Here is a 13,472-nt window from a genome sequence, read left to right as displayed (position 1 = left end):
ATTTTTCTTTTACATAGACATCCACCCAACTTAACGAACAAGATATAAAGTTACATGTTTTGTAAAAAAAATTATATCATTTATTTTTCAGCATAAAAGTGTAACGATCATAATAACTCACCAAAAAATGGCTCGTCTAGAAATCAATCAAAAGTGCCAATTATTGAAGCTGTCAGGTGAACGTATTTACTCAGTTTTTACAGAGAAAATAATAAAAGCAAGCTTTTTTGCTGAGTGAAAATTGTAAAAAACGTCAGCGGTTTGAGTCAATATTGAACGTGTACCTTTATGATTACTTTGTTCCGTCAAAAATAGAAACGTTTTATTTTATTTGGAAAAATTGATCACGTTGTAAATAACATGTTTACTTGCATTCAAATTCTATTGTAGTTTCTATGTCCGCGCATTGTGACCAATGTGATTCAGGGTTTTTGTGTATAGTATCAGTGTTCAAAATTTAGAGGTCATCACGTATTTTTGTATTTCGCATATACTTAGGATAACTCGTACCTACCATATATATTGTTTATTAGCCTCTTTAGGTCAATATGATGTTTTTCCCTTCTTTACTGCTCGGCTTCGATGGAGTTTCAAAAATATTTTTACTATTCAAAAACATTAATAGATCAAACAATAAAATATCTTGTGTTATTTGTTTACATATCCACAGTAAAGTGGATATTTCAAAGCTAAAAGTTGAAAATCCAACTACAAAAGTATAAACAAATTTCACAATGGCAGAGCTCACCGTTCGATATGGCATCACCCATTGGAGTATGAAGTGAGGCTGAAGATAGTGGGGAGGGAAAGGAGATGAGACAGAGAAAGGTGGAAAAGCACCTGGATATTCAGGAACGGTCACACAAACACGGCTAAAGCCATTTCAAGCAACGTTTCAATTATGAATGGTGGTCTCGGATGCAAATATTATCTTCCAATTTAGTATACTATATATTATTTTAAATGAATAAATTGTGAAATAACACAAATTAATCAAATAAAATTTACTTGCGCACGCCGGGATTAGAACCCGCGACCTTCGTCTTGCTAGTCGAGAGCCTTACCCATCGACCACAGAGGCTTTCCTACCTACCTTTATCAGGGTAATTTTTTTAAATTATCAACTTCGCTCAGTTTTGATTGGTGAAAGCGACCGCAAGACTCAAAATTAGCCAACATGCTTGAAGGTTGAACAAAACACAAAAGCTTTAACTACGTACATTTTGTTTCAGTATCTTCAATCTTTTGTCTGAAACATTCCACAATTTCACGCATATTGCAGCGTTTTAGTATTTAATTAATGGAGAAATCAATTTTGATTAGCCCATTGAATATTCATCCTAGTAAATATTGTATGTATTAGCTCGGATCGTGATGTGTATCAACATCGTTATGAGGTTTCTCTTTCCGCTTGCTTGGTGCCGTAAATCTGCTTTCTTCATTTTCACATAACCCCCCAGAAGCAAACGAGTGATTTTTTTGTCTTTTTTGGCTAAGGAAAATTAAGACTCTAATTCTATAAGATAACATCAGTATACATGTAATTAATTGAACGTACCTTTAAGACGTACACCACATACAGCGCTATTTCACACGCTTAATTACAAAACAAATGCAGCATCTGATTCGCAATTAACCTACCTACCTTCATACTCTAAGATTGTCATTTTTTCGTATTCACTGCCCAAATTTAAAAGGAGCATCATGTCAATGATATAAACTGTTAATTGCGCATACATATACACACACTCACACATACCCACACACCTATACACTATACACACGACACCGGGTAATTGCTAAATGCACATACCAGATACAAGACATTACAAGGAAAGATATCATAGGAGGAATTCAAAAATTGTCAGGTTAGTTTATTGACAGGTAGGCGAGGTATATTTGACTTTCTTAAAGAGAAGAAAAGAGTGAAGAATAAATATAAACAAAATTTATCAAAAATCAAATGTTTCTAAATTTTGTATGCGAAGTTGTGTACGTTTAAAACATCATTACAAAATGAGATGAGCATATAGCGTATTGTAAAAATAGCAATTATCTAAGTGAACGATACTTTAAAATTATCTGAAACAATTATAAGGAAATATATTTTAATTTACGCATTTAAAAACCAGGATAACTTTGCACACACAAACTCGGGTTGATTCAAGAGATCTTCAGTACAATATACATTTCACCAACCTATAACTAAAACTACTTTTGGACAATTTTTATTTTATTTATTTATTTCTATACATACATTACAGTGTCTACCAAATATTTACATTTGTATAAGAACTGTTGTTAATATGGTGTTTTTTTTATTTTTTTATGCTGGGTGTGAGGTAGGTTTGAGTAGGTGACACTGTGGTGGGTAATGTTATATGTTTCGTGAACACCCAGCGATATGGAATATGTCTCTTAAAATTATATAATATCCCCCATCGAGCAATAAAAACCATTAAAATATAACAGACTTCTTGTGGACACGGGAAGAAAGAGAATAGATTGAATGTTGCAACCTAACAAAGATTAACCCTTATGTTATGTTTTCTTCTACGCACTGCTTTATATTTTTCTTCTTGTAATATTTTAACATACATATAGGTATACGGAACTTTTTGTTGAATGCAAAAATGTAGGTTACAAAACTTAAAAAATGAACGTGATTGCTAAAAAAAACTTGACCTAATTTATAATTCATATACAACACCATGCACTGTGTGACCTTAGAACGGGGTACCCCAGTAAAGCCACATTTTCAAGTTTTTTGTAAAAATTATCTAAAATATATATTCATACTGAGAATTGAAGCGAGAGTTCTGGTTTCCATGTTTGCCTATTTTTTTTCGTTGGTTTAGTATGTATTTCAGTTTGACTTTAACAGCATTCGTTTTACACAAGTAAGCGTGGATTTACTGAAATACCTACTAAAAAACTAATAACTTTGTTCATTGTTCATTGTCCAACGTTGTTCATGGCACCATTCCTCCAGGTGTATTGACTTTGCAGGAACCGTGCTTGCAAAACTTGCAAAAAGGCACACTTACATTCTGCGTTCGTTGCAATTCATACAATTCTTCAAGGCAATTACAAAATATCAAAATGACATGTAGATAAGGTAATTCAAGTAAAGAAACGCTGCATACAACGCGCACATTTTGAAAGAACGCATAAAAAATAATTGTAATCATTACAGTCACGTAAATAGAAAAATGCACACTTTTTCTCTGATGCTAATTTTCGAAATATGCAATTTCGAATCATGTGGATGCGTCTGCCCACTTACTGCCTAATCGGGAGAGAGACTGGTTGAGACTATCTCGACCCATCGCCTTGCACCGCAGTGGGTGGGATGGATTCATATGTCTGTCAATCCTAACACACTGACCCCATATTCCTACCCACCCTTCATACCCTTTTCCTCCCATATCCTCTCCTTAATTTGCTTAAAAGACCCTCACACAGCATCCTCAAAGATGACGTAGGACCTAAGAGAAATTATTCTCTTAAGGGCCTCCTGCGTGGAGCTAATGTAAAAATATATTTTCTTCATTCACATTCATGCGTCGTATCCAGAGATGTGCTTTATTTCAAATAAATCCATTTCAAATAGAAATGCAAAATGCAAAATGGGTATTTTCCATTTTGCATTTTAAATGCTTTTCTAAAAACCATTTTGCATGTTAAATGCTTTTCTCAATGCATTTTCCATTTTAAATGCTTTATTTGCAACATTCTTCCTACTATCTCCACTCATCTTTTTTTCATAAGCCCCAAATATCAGTCAGTCCTCAACCTCGCTATAAGAGATAATTTACATTTGTCAAGTTGCTCCCTGGTAGGAGCCCTGACGATTGAGTGATACCATTACAAAAAAATACTGATTCAAATACTGAACATGGCCGACGATGTAATATTAAATGTTAGATAGCAGTTTCTATGTTTTTACGTCGGCAACATTAGTCCCGCGCAAATTTTTTGTGGTTTCATAATCTGTAGTCGTGGTGTTTTTGGATTTACCATCATGTAATATGTTTGTTCTACATTGATGTCCATTATTAAATGACAAAATTGTTTAAAAATATTATAATTATTTTAATTGTTTGACCTGAGAAACCATTTTGCATTTTCAATGCATTTTAAAAATAGGTATTTTGCATTTTGCATTTGAAATGCTTTTCTAAAAACCATTTTGCATTTTGCATTTTCAAATGGAAAAGTTTTGACCCATTTCCATTTTGCATTTCAAATGGTTTTGGGTACTCATTTTGCACATCTCTGGTCGTATCGTTCTCACTCTTCTGTTATATCTGCTCTTGACGCGATCTAACTCAACGTATGTAGTTATTTTGCCATGTCTTCTTCGGCTACCATTAACTTGAGTATTGTACATATTATTTTTTTGGCACCCCTTTCATCGTTCATGCGCTGTACGCTCGATAGCGTCCTACTTGGGGGTAAATATGAATAAATCAAACATCGTCCCATGTCTCACACCGTGTGTTATGTATGTTACACCGACTCTTGACACTTGTTCAAGTATTGGATTCCCTTGGAAAGTGCTATGAATAGTTCCTCGAGCATCTCCGACTTCTTTCATTCGTGTAGTTTCCGCATCAACTACAACACGTCCAAACGTTTGATTTTGTTCATTACCTCAAGTTAAATGTTTTATAAACGATATCAAAAGTTATATACTGGATAATTCATTGAATACCTCTAAATCATGTTCCACATGACCCAATTTTAATCCACCAACGAGATCGTAGTTAATTGCTATTCTAAAGCCAATATGCTCGCATGTTTTTTTATTCACCTCGCAATGTCGTAATAATCCATTCCTTTCAATCAGCTCACAGAACGACTTATAATATATTATGGTAGCTTAAAAAATATCAGAAACGCTACGGGCAGCAGGTTTTTTGCTGTTTCGTTTGCAATTATAATTATATTATCAATTGAGGTCGATTGATTACTAATATGTTTTTTCGATAACTTCACAAATTGTTTATGTTGCATTTTTAAGATCTATGAACAAATTGGGTACCTCATGGTGGTGGTTAAATTATTGGTATCCCCTAAATCTTCTCTAAATAGTATAAAGTCGCAGACACGGGTCTGTCTGTTTGTGCGTCTGTTTTCTAAGCTTACGCAACGGATTTTGACAGGGTTTTCACCATAGACATATGAATATTAGTAGACCTGCCCCAAGTGATTAAAAGCGTATTATTCCCCACTCCCCATACCGGTTCCATTGGAGCCGGCTGGGCTCGCGTATGGCTTCCCGTGAATCTTGAGAATGTGACGTCATCATTCTTGTTCGAACTAGCGTCGAGCTATGGTCGAGGCATTTTATGAAATAACACGGCAAAATAGTGGCTTGTGATATGAAGACTTGTAAAAATAGATGTGAAAAAGAGAATAAACCCAATTGTCGTATTACATTCCATATGTAAGCATCATTTTAAGCTTATTCACGTCGTAATAATATGAATCAGTTGTAGAAACATATACTATCACATCGAGCCAACATTGGTCGAATGTAGCGATTCTCAAGTGTGCGCATCGTTGTTACTGGGAAGTAAATTATGAACACTTATAAAAGTGTCTTAACTAAATACGTAAACAAAATATTCGAACAGATAATAGATTTGAACAGAACTGTCCAGTTATTAACGTTGAAATGTCATGTCCCCCCTAGCGGTAAACTGACTAATCTGTAACTAATCGATGTCTCTCTATTAGTCAGAATCCTCAGCTCCATCTCCTGAAGGTCGCAGCTGCACTACAATAACAAGACATTCCTCCAACTAACTGTGTTAGAATGTTAATGGAGGCCTCGAGTTATCCGATTCTCCGTTGATTGTTGAACGGCCACTCAGCAAAAACTAACAATTCTGTACATTATAATATATACATTGCACAGTACGTAGGTAATAGGTAGGAGTATTTCCCGCAGCTATTGTTATGCAACAGGGGCCAGCAATGCAAATGACGAAAACATGCAAATCACTCGCAGAAGCAATGTGCTGTGAGATTCTTAGATATTTTGAATCTCAGGTTGACGGTTGCGCCGATCTGAGGATCATTAGTCAATACTTGTTGTTGAAACGAAAAGACTAACGCGTCTTTAAGCTATTATGTTTTTTTTTAATATTAACCTCACACAGGAGGCCCAGAGGAAAATAATTAAAAGTATGTCATCTTTCGGGATGCTTTGTGGAGGGTCTTTTTTAAGGAAAGAGAGGAGAGGAAGTTCCGGGATGGTAAAATATATGAGGATCGGGTAGTAATCTAAGGATCGGTGTTTTCAGGAGTGACCGACATATGAATATATCCCTCCCACTTCGGCGTAAGGCGATGGGTCGAGAGACCAGTTGGAGAAGTCAAAGGGTCTTCCCAAACCAGCCTCTCTCGATCTGGCACGCCACGCAGCTGGTGGGCAGTTAAATTAAGTCATAATCTACAATATGATTTATTATATCACTTCCTGACGTTGCTCGAGACTTACTCGTTTTGAGATTGTGAATTCTAGTCAACTGTGTGCATTTTAAAAGTCGAAATACGATTATTTTAATATAATAAGTATTTGTTATGTATTTGTATTTGATCCTGCCATATCTTCCTTGGACGTCCTCGACTTATTCAACCATTTGCTTCCATTTCATAGGTTAATTGTCCTCACGCCTCTTTGTTCGTTCATCACGTATGCCTCTTTTTACCATAAATAATTATTTGATTCGTATCTTTTCTACAATTCACTTAATGTTATATCATGAAAACCACATTTTCGACTCTCATTCCCGTAAAATAATGCGTAAAGTCTTCCTTGGGCATCCCCGACTTCTTCTCAAATTCAAACTACTCTATAAGCACTCCTGTCACTAATAAGAACCAACTTTGAGATTATCAGCGTAATCGGTCCAGTAGTTTTTGGAGTAAGGAAACAAAGAAACATTTATTTATATATATAAACAGATGACGATAAGATGATATAGAAAATAACGAAACAAAGGCAAAATATATTTCATGAACCAAATAAGATAAAGTGGTTGTGGTGGGAGACACAACCCTCATATTTTTTTGCCCAAAGCGTCGATGACCACATTTGACGATTTAAACAAACGAGATAATTTTTCAATAAAGTCTCGATATTAGGGTTAAGATAGTCTTTATTAATTTATTATGAATAAATGGGTAGGTAAAAGCCTCAATCCATAGTTGTTTTTCAATGCTGTCATCTTTCGGTTTATTTTGCATGCAATAAAAATATAATTTGCATCAATTTGTTCATCGGTATTTTTACACTTCGACTTAGTGGGCTTGCATGGGAAAGATACATTTACTACGACTGAAGTACTAATTAATTTCGTATAATATTATTGAGCACTAGACATCAATTTAATAATGATATATCATTCAAAAGTAGAAAGCTAGAACGCGAATGCATCACCCCAAGCTGGATCACACTCGATGCAAAGGTACACCAGGAAACACTGAAGTTTAAGGTCTTGGAAAACGTGCTCTGAAGATGGGATAAAGAAGACTAGAGTTAAATAAGCTGACATACAGTGTACGTAGAGAGCCAATATAGGAAGGACACTGCACAGGTGTCAAGGGATGGATTTAGCATGGTGAATCTTTTTGCGCCTTGATTCTAGTTTCCTGATTCTTGTTTCTAGTTCCTTCTGTCCATTCCCTTCTTGTCAATCTTGCTCTTTCTGATCTTCTTGCTATTCCTGTTATCTTTGCTCAATGCTCTCTTGCTTTGTTCGTGTATTGTTGTCATCGTTATTGTCATTGTTTTTCTTTTCCCTGCCATTTGTATGAGTTTTTTTATCCTGCTAATAATTTTTCCTCGTAAAACACATTAATGTAACATAAAATCAGTCAAGCAAATACAACCATCAAATGGTAATAGTAATAAGTCTAAATTAGCCGCAGTACTAGTTAGTTAGAAACGTGAAATTATTTTGTTATAAGTCCTAGCTAGTTAGAGGATTACGAAAGAATCCATAAAATCAACAAAAAAATCTCTTGCCATTTATGACCAATTCTCAAATCTCAAAATTCGTAATCATAACACAAAGTTATTCGTCTTTTTAAAATTATTTTGTGTGCTGGGTACAGAATACGCAATCAAAACATTGCGTAAATAGAAATAATTATTCTAAAAGGTAAATAATTTTTCATATTTTTAAATCGCTTAGTAGAGTTAAATTGTCAATATGAAATTTTGCGAAACGATATTATATTATATTGTGTGAATTTGAACCTGTGTCAAGCCATTCGTTTTTTTGATGAAATAACAATTATTATTACTTCTTTACTAAAGACTTGTGACCTCAGAGCTAGAGCCATATTATGACCAATTTCGTAATGATCTATATTTAATGATATTTTAATTGTTCTGGCCATAATGCCTTTAGCCATTTGCTACTTGGGATTCGTAAAGCCTCTGGAATTTCAATAAAAACAAACATTGGAAGAGTACAACAACGTAATGTTTAGTTTGGTTTTGTTCTAGAGCAGGGAACTTCAAACTTTTTAAACCAAGGGCCACATTGCCTATTTTCGGACGGTGTACACGGCCAGGTGAGTAAACAATATGTTATAATTTTTCTGAGAATAGTTTTTGACGTAAATAAGTTTCAAATTCAGAAAAAGGCTAGAATTTCCGTATAAATTTTATAGTGTCATTAGCTGATTATCATGCAATATAACTAAAGAACATTTATGTATAATATAATTAAATGGGCTCACGGGCCATGGTTTGGACACGTTTTTATCTAGAATGTGTGGCACCACGAGTGGCCTCATAACATAAACGAGTGTCGGCTAGAATTACTTTGGAAACTAAACTTGATTTCGGCATTCTTTGCTAACACGTCCAACGAGTAGATTTTTTGTTACACTTCGATGTATTGATCCCAGTATTTGGCATCATTAAATCACATTTCGAGCTAGTGACGGCATTGTAGTTGTGATTTGTGATATTACTATGCAAAGTAGACTGACATCAAAACTGCACACGAAGTCAATTTGACAAAGTTTTCTATTTGTTATGATAAAACGTTCAGAGTTGTTTTTATTTTGGACATTTTTGGCACAAGCTATCTTTTCTTTTGTGGGGTCAAAATCTAGATCAGCAAATAGATTTTTTGTCCTTCACTTTCTACAGAATTTGGGAACGGTGTTTGTGGTTAATCGATTAGACATAACTTTGAATACCCATTCCATAAAGTTCTAACAACTTTGATATTTCAAATCGCTATAAAATTTTCATTCTCATTTTGAAAAGATTGAGCGCACTAACGTCGTTTGGGTACATATTTTTTGGCAAGCGAACGCGAAGGTGGGACGATTGATTTTAATTATTTTTATTTATCGCACTGCTTTTGTGTTTTCCATACAAATTATCTAACTTAGTTCTAGTAAAACCAAAATATAAATATAGGTAGTGAAGTTCTCTATTATAGATTTTTTTAATTCGGGAATTTATTTAAATAAACGTTAACCGTTCACCAAATATTTAATTAATCTGTAAAAATTTATTTAAAAAAAAAAAGAAAAATTATGAGTTACATATATTTTCCAAACTTAATATGACATTATTAGTGATGTATACTTATCAATATCTTTATCTTATATTTACTATTTCGTGTGAATTATTTACTTATTACGAAGTTTTTTTTTATATAATTGCTTATTTTTTTTTATTTTTTCTTAGTTCAGTTGCAAGATTATTGCAGTTTTTTATGACTTGGTAGATATAAATATACTGATTTTGCATTAAATTGTTGTAAAGAAATTACTTTCATAATTTTTGTGAAACTTTTATTGATTGTTTTTCTAAGGGTACGTGTACATTTGCGAACCGAAACACGAACCGCACCACAAATTACGGGAAAGGAACGAATCAACTGCAAGCGGCGTTTCGCGCCATTTGCGGTTGCTTCGTTTCTTTCCCATTCAGTTCGGCAGTTCATACGTAGCATAAGATCCCCCAACTTATAATGGCTTAAATCTTTGCTATACTTCTGTAGGAACACTACTTATCCTTATCCCTAGTTAACGCTGGCATATAGCCTGCCTTGTGAAAGTTAACGCCTATTTCCTAAAACCTTTTAAAATTTTAGTCTTAGGTACGTACTTACACGGTTACACACGCAACTTCATCGCGTGAGTAAGCCATAATAAGAAACGCATTTATGATTAGATTAGGTACCTACGAGTGCATAGATTTGATGTGCGTGCGTTTATAGAATTTAAATTACCCATACTTCAACACTTCAACGTGTAATGGGCACCATTTGGCTTTCCCAAACTGGGCGGCGAAAAGTTTAATGTTGTGAGGAAAATTACTGAGTAAAATACAGCATAAGGTTTTCTTTTTTATCACACTTTAAGCTCATTTTACGCTGTCTAACACTACAATTCATATATTCCACCACTTTTTTTGGGGGGTGTAGATTCTAGATTAGATTATTATTATTATAGATTATTATGTAGATTAGGAGAAGAAAATAACGTAGAAAAGTAGATGTACATAGTTAAATATTTCATTTGCGTAGAAGATACTATTAGTATTTCCCCGGTGTAAGACTACCATTAAAAATTGAACCGTTGCTTGAAAATGACTTTGACCGTGTTTGGTGACTAGATCTAAATAGCCAAGTACTTCCCCACCTTCCACTTCCTCATCCCCTTCCCCGCGCAACTACCTTCAGCCTCGTAACATGCCCCAATCGGGGATTCCGTAGTCTCACTGGCTCCAGACGGTTGGGAGCAGTCGGGACTCTAGTGCGGTTTTTACATAAAAAATATACCTTGTATTGTATTGGAATTCAAAAAGCATCCCATATTTTTTTTATAAAATATAATACAATAATAATGTAATTATTCCGAAATTCAAATGATAACCACACCAGAATTCAAGCAAGAATCCTGTAAGATTCTTTATTGATTCAGGGTGGTAAAATTACATTCCCCAAAGATAAATATTCAGGGTGTGAATAATTATTGTTTACCACGTGCCTAACATAAATTCTTATCCAGTTCATAATTATATAACGTAATGATTTCAGGAATAGAAAATTCTCGACAACTGGCTTAAGTAGATTTTAAGAAACACTGTGAATTTTCACACCTGTTACATGCTTTATTATCGAACCAAATGTGTTTTTTATAATTTTTGGAGCATACTATTTACATCTAGGGAATTTCATACAATTACTTATCGGTTTCTCAAATGTATAGAAATTGTCGGTTCCATAATAACTCAACACACCTTTAAAAAGTGATATAAAGTCAATAAACCTAACCACTTTATATTACTTTTTAAAGGTGTGTTGATTTTTTGTTTTGATAATTGTCAAATTATCTTAAAAATGAACACAATTTTATTAAGAGCTTGAATACTTAAAGGAAATATTTTATAAATCGGAAGAAGGAATGCGGGTCTTAAACAGTTTGATGAGTTTAGTTAGAAGCCATTGAAGTGAGAGAGTTATTCACAATATTTTAGTTATACAGAATTGCTTACGCTATGTTACGTGATAACAGAAAACATCACCGTCCCTGAACACTGAACACTAAACACTGCTAAACACTGACCACTGACCAGCGATCTTTCAATATTTACCTTCGACAGGAGTAAATTCCTTACGGACTGAATTCTTTCAACTATCAACATCACGTAAAAAATCTTCACTACTAAGTTAACTATCAATTTATTTGGGTATGTAGCACTTTATCAAATACGCTAATTAATAAATTACACAAAATGCACTATTTAAATATACCAATTATTACCGTTTTACTCTTCGTAATTCTTAGTTCTTCCTGGAATTTCAAATGTAATTGAGATGATTGAGAATGCCAAAATCAAGCAATCTTTCAAAAAATGATTAAACCTGAATTTAAAATTATTATTTTGTAAAAAAAGAGGGGCATCAACATTTTAAAATAGATAAAGGCTTATTATTGAAAAAAGTTTATAATAAATACAATATATATTTACTTTTAACATTTAACAATACATAAGAGATCAAATATACGTTTTTTTTAAATTTATACTCGGCCCTTCTTTAGTCAATTATTACATAGTATTATTTTTGAACGGTGACTAAATTAATTAATAAAATTTTCCAATAACTTAAAAAATGAATAAAAACTAACGTAAACATATATAATCTTTGGCAAAGTGGAAACGCAATATGTAATCCAAAAATGAAGGAACATTAAAAACAAAAACATGTTTCTTTTTAATATCAGAAGTCTTTTCGAAGATTTTGTTGTGAAAAGAAGGCATCCCGATCCAAGAATGTGACATTAATTTTTGCCCTCATTTGTCGAGATACGTATTTTAAGAGCAAATAATTTATGCCAAATTCCTGAATAACAAAACAACGTCCTTCGTAATTTTAATAAGTACTTTACATAAGCCTTCTAGCCTTGTCAAAAAAAAAACTAAGAAAAACAGAATTTGAATTTTAAATTTTAGAATGTCAAAGTTTTATTACCAGGCGGGAAACCTGTTCGAGATTGTAAAATGATTCTGTTTTCAAAATCACATTTATTAATTTTGATGATCTTACCTTTATTATGTTTTTCTGTCCCAAGAAAGTGGTGTGAACTTCAGTTCAAAGTATAATCCAAAAGAGAAAACTGTCATGCATAGATTACGGCACCCACAACTATTTGGCTCATCAGAATATCGACACTTTCACAAACACAGGCGTTGCGGTTATTCTAGTTTTAAAACAAAACAAAATAAAATAATAATTACAAACAGTTCTATTCACCAACTTGCACTTTAGTTAGTACCTACCCGTAGAGTGAAACTTTAGAACACAACGTCAAATGAAAGCTCGAATATTTTGGAATAAAGTTTTTTAAAAATTCTAAAATAGAACGGGTCAATTACAAACCACAACAAAATTGTTTATGTCTACGAAATTTTTTTTTTCGTTTTAAATTTCGAATTCACTTGAAGATATTTTGTTTTTCACATTTTTCAACTTGACGAAAGTAATTTCTTGGTCTGAGCATGCGCACTGGAGACACGACCTGCGTTCGGCGAGGGAACTTTCAAACTAACTGACGTTTTGTTATTTACAACGTGCTTGGTAGTATGGCTCTTGGTACTTGGTAGTATGTATTGGCTTGGTGCTCGGCTCTTGGAGCTTCTCTGCCTCAAAATAATAACAAAACGAGATTTGCTCGGCAGCTACTCTGGATGATTGAATTCTAACGGCATATTCTTTGAAGGAAGGTTATTTTTTGCGGAATGAATAATAAAATGGCTGTTTGGTAATTTGACAAAATAAATATCTGGCCTAAATAATAAGCACGTCTTCAAATACAAAAAAAACTGGATTTTTATAAATTTATACTCACCTATGCTGTGTAGAAAATGTACGTAGGTAGGAGGCGCTTTAATTTAGCGATTGACTGCAAAAAAATTAAAA

At 33.6% G+C, this 13,472-nt stretch overlaps 1 protein-coding gene across 1 annotated transcript in view; it reads right to left on the bottom strand.

Annotated features, from left to right (window-relative positions):
- The window catches only part of LOC149415217 (estradiol 17-beta-dehydrogenase 2), a 123,633-nt gene extending 110,548 nt beyond the window's left edge, over nucleotides 1–13,085 (bottom strand). The window contains exon 1 of the mRNA XM_089642370.1: nucleotides 12,600–13,085. The gene's annotated coding sequence lies outside the window, so the exon portion shown is untranslated. The remainder of the gene's footprint in view (nucleotides 1–12,599) is intronic.
- Nucleotides 13,086–13,472: the final 387 nt, after the last annotated feature.

Source organism: Hesperophylax consimilis, chromosome 18 (assembly GCF_061612785.1).
Source record: "Hesperophylax consimilis isolate HC1 chromosome 18, BYU_Hcon_1.0, whole genome shotgun sequence".
Taxonomy (NCBI): Eukaryota; Metazoa; Arthropoda; class Insecta; order Trichoptera; family Limnephilidae; genus Hesperophylax; species Hesperophylax consimilis.
The sequence above is the reverse complement of the archived record's forward strand: the minus strand, read 5'-3'. Positions and strand labels throughout refer to the sequence as shown.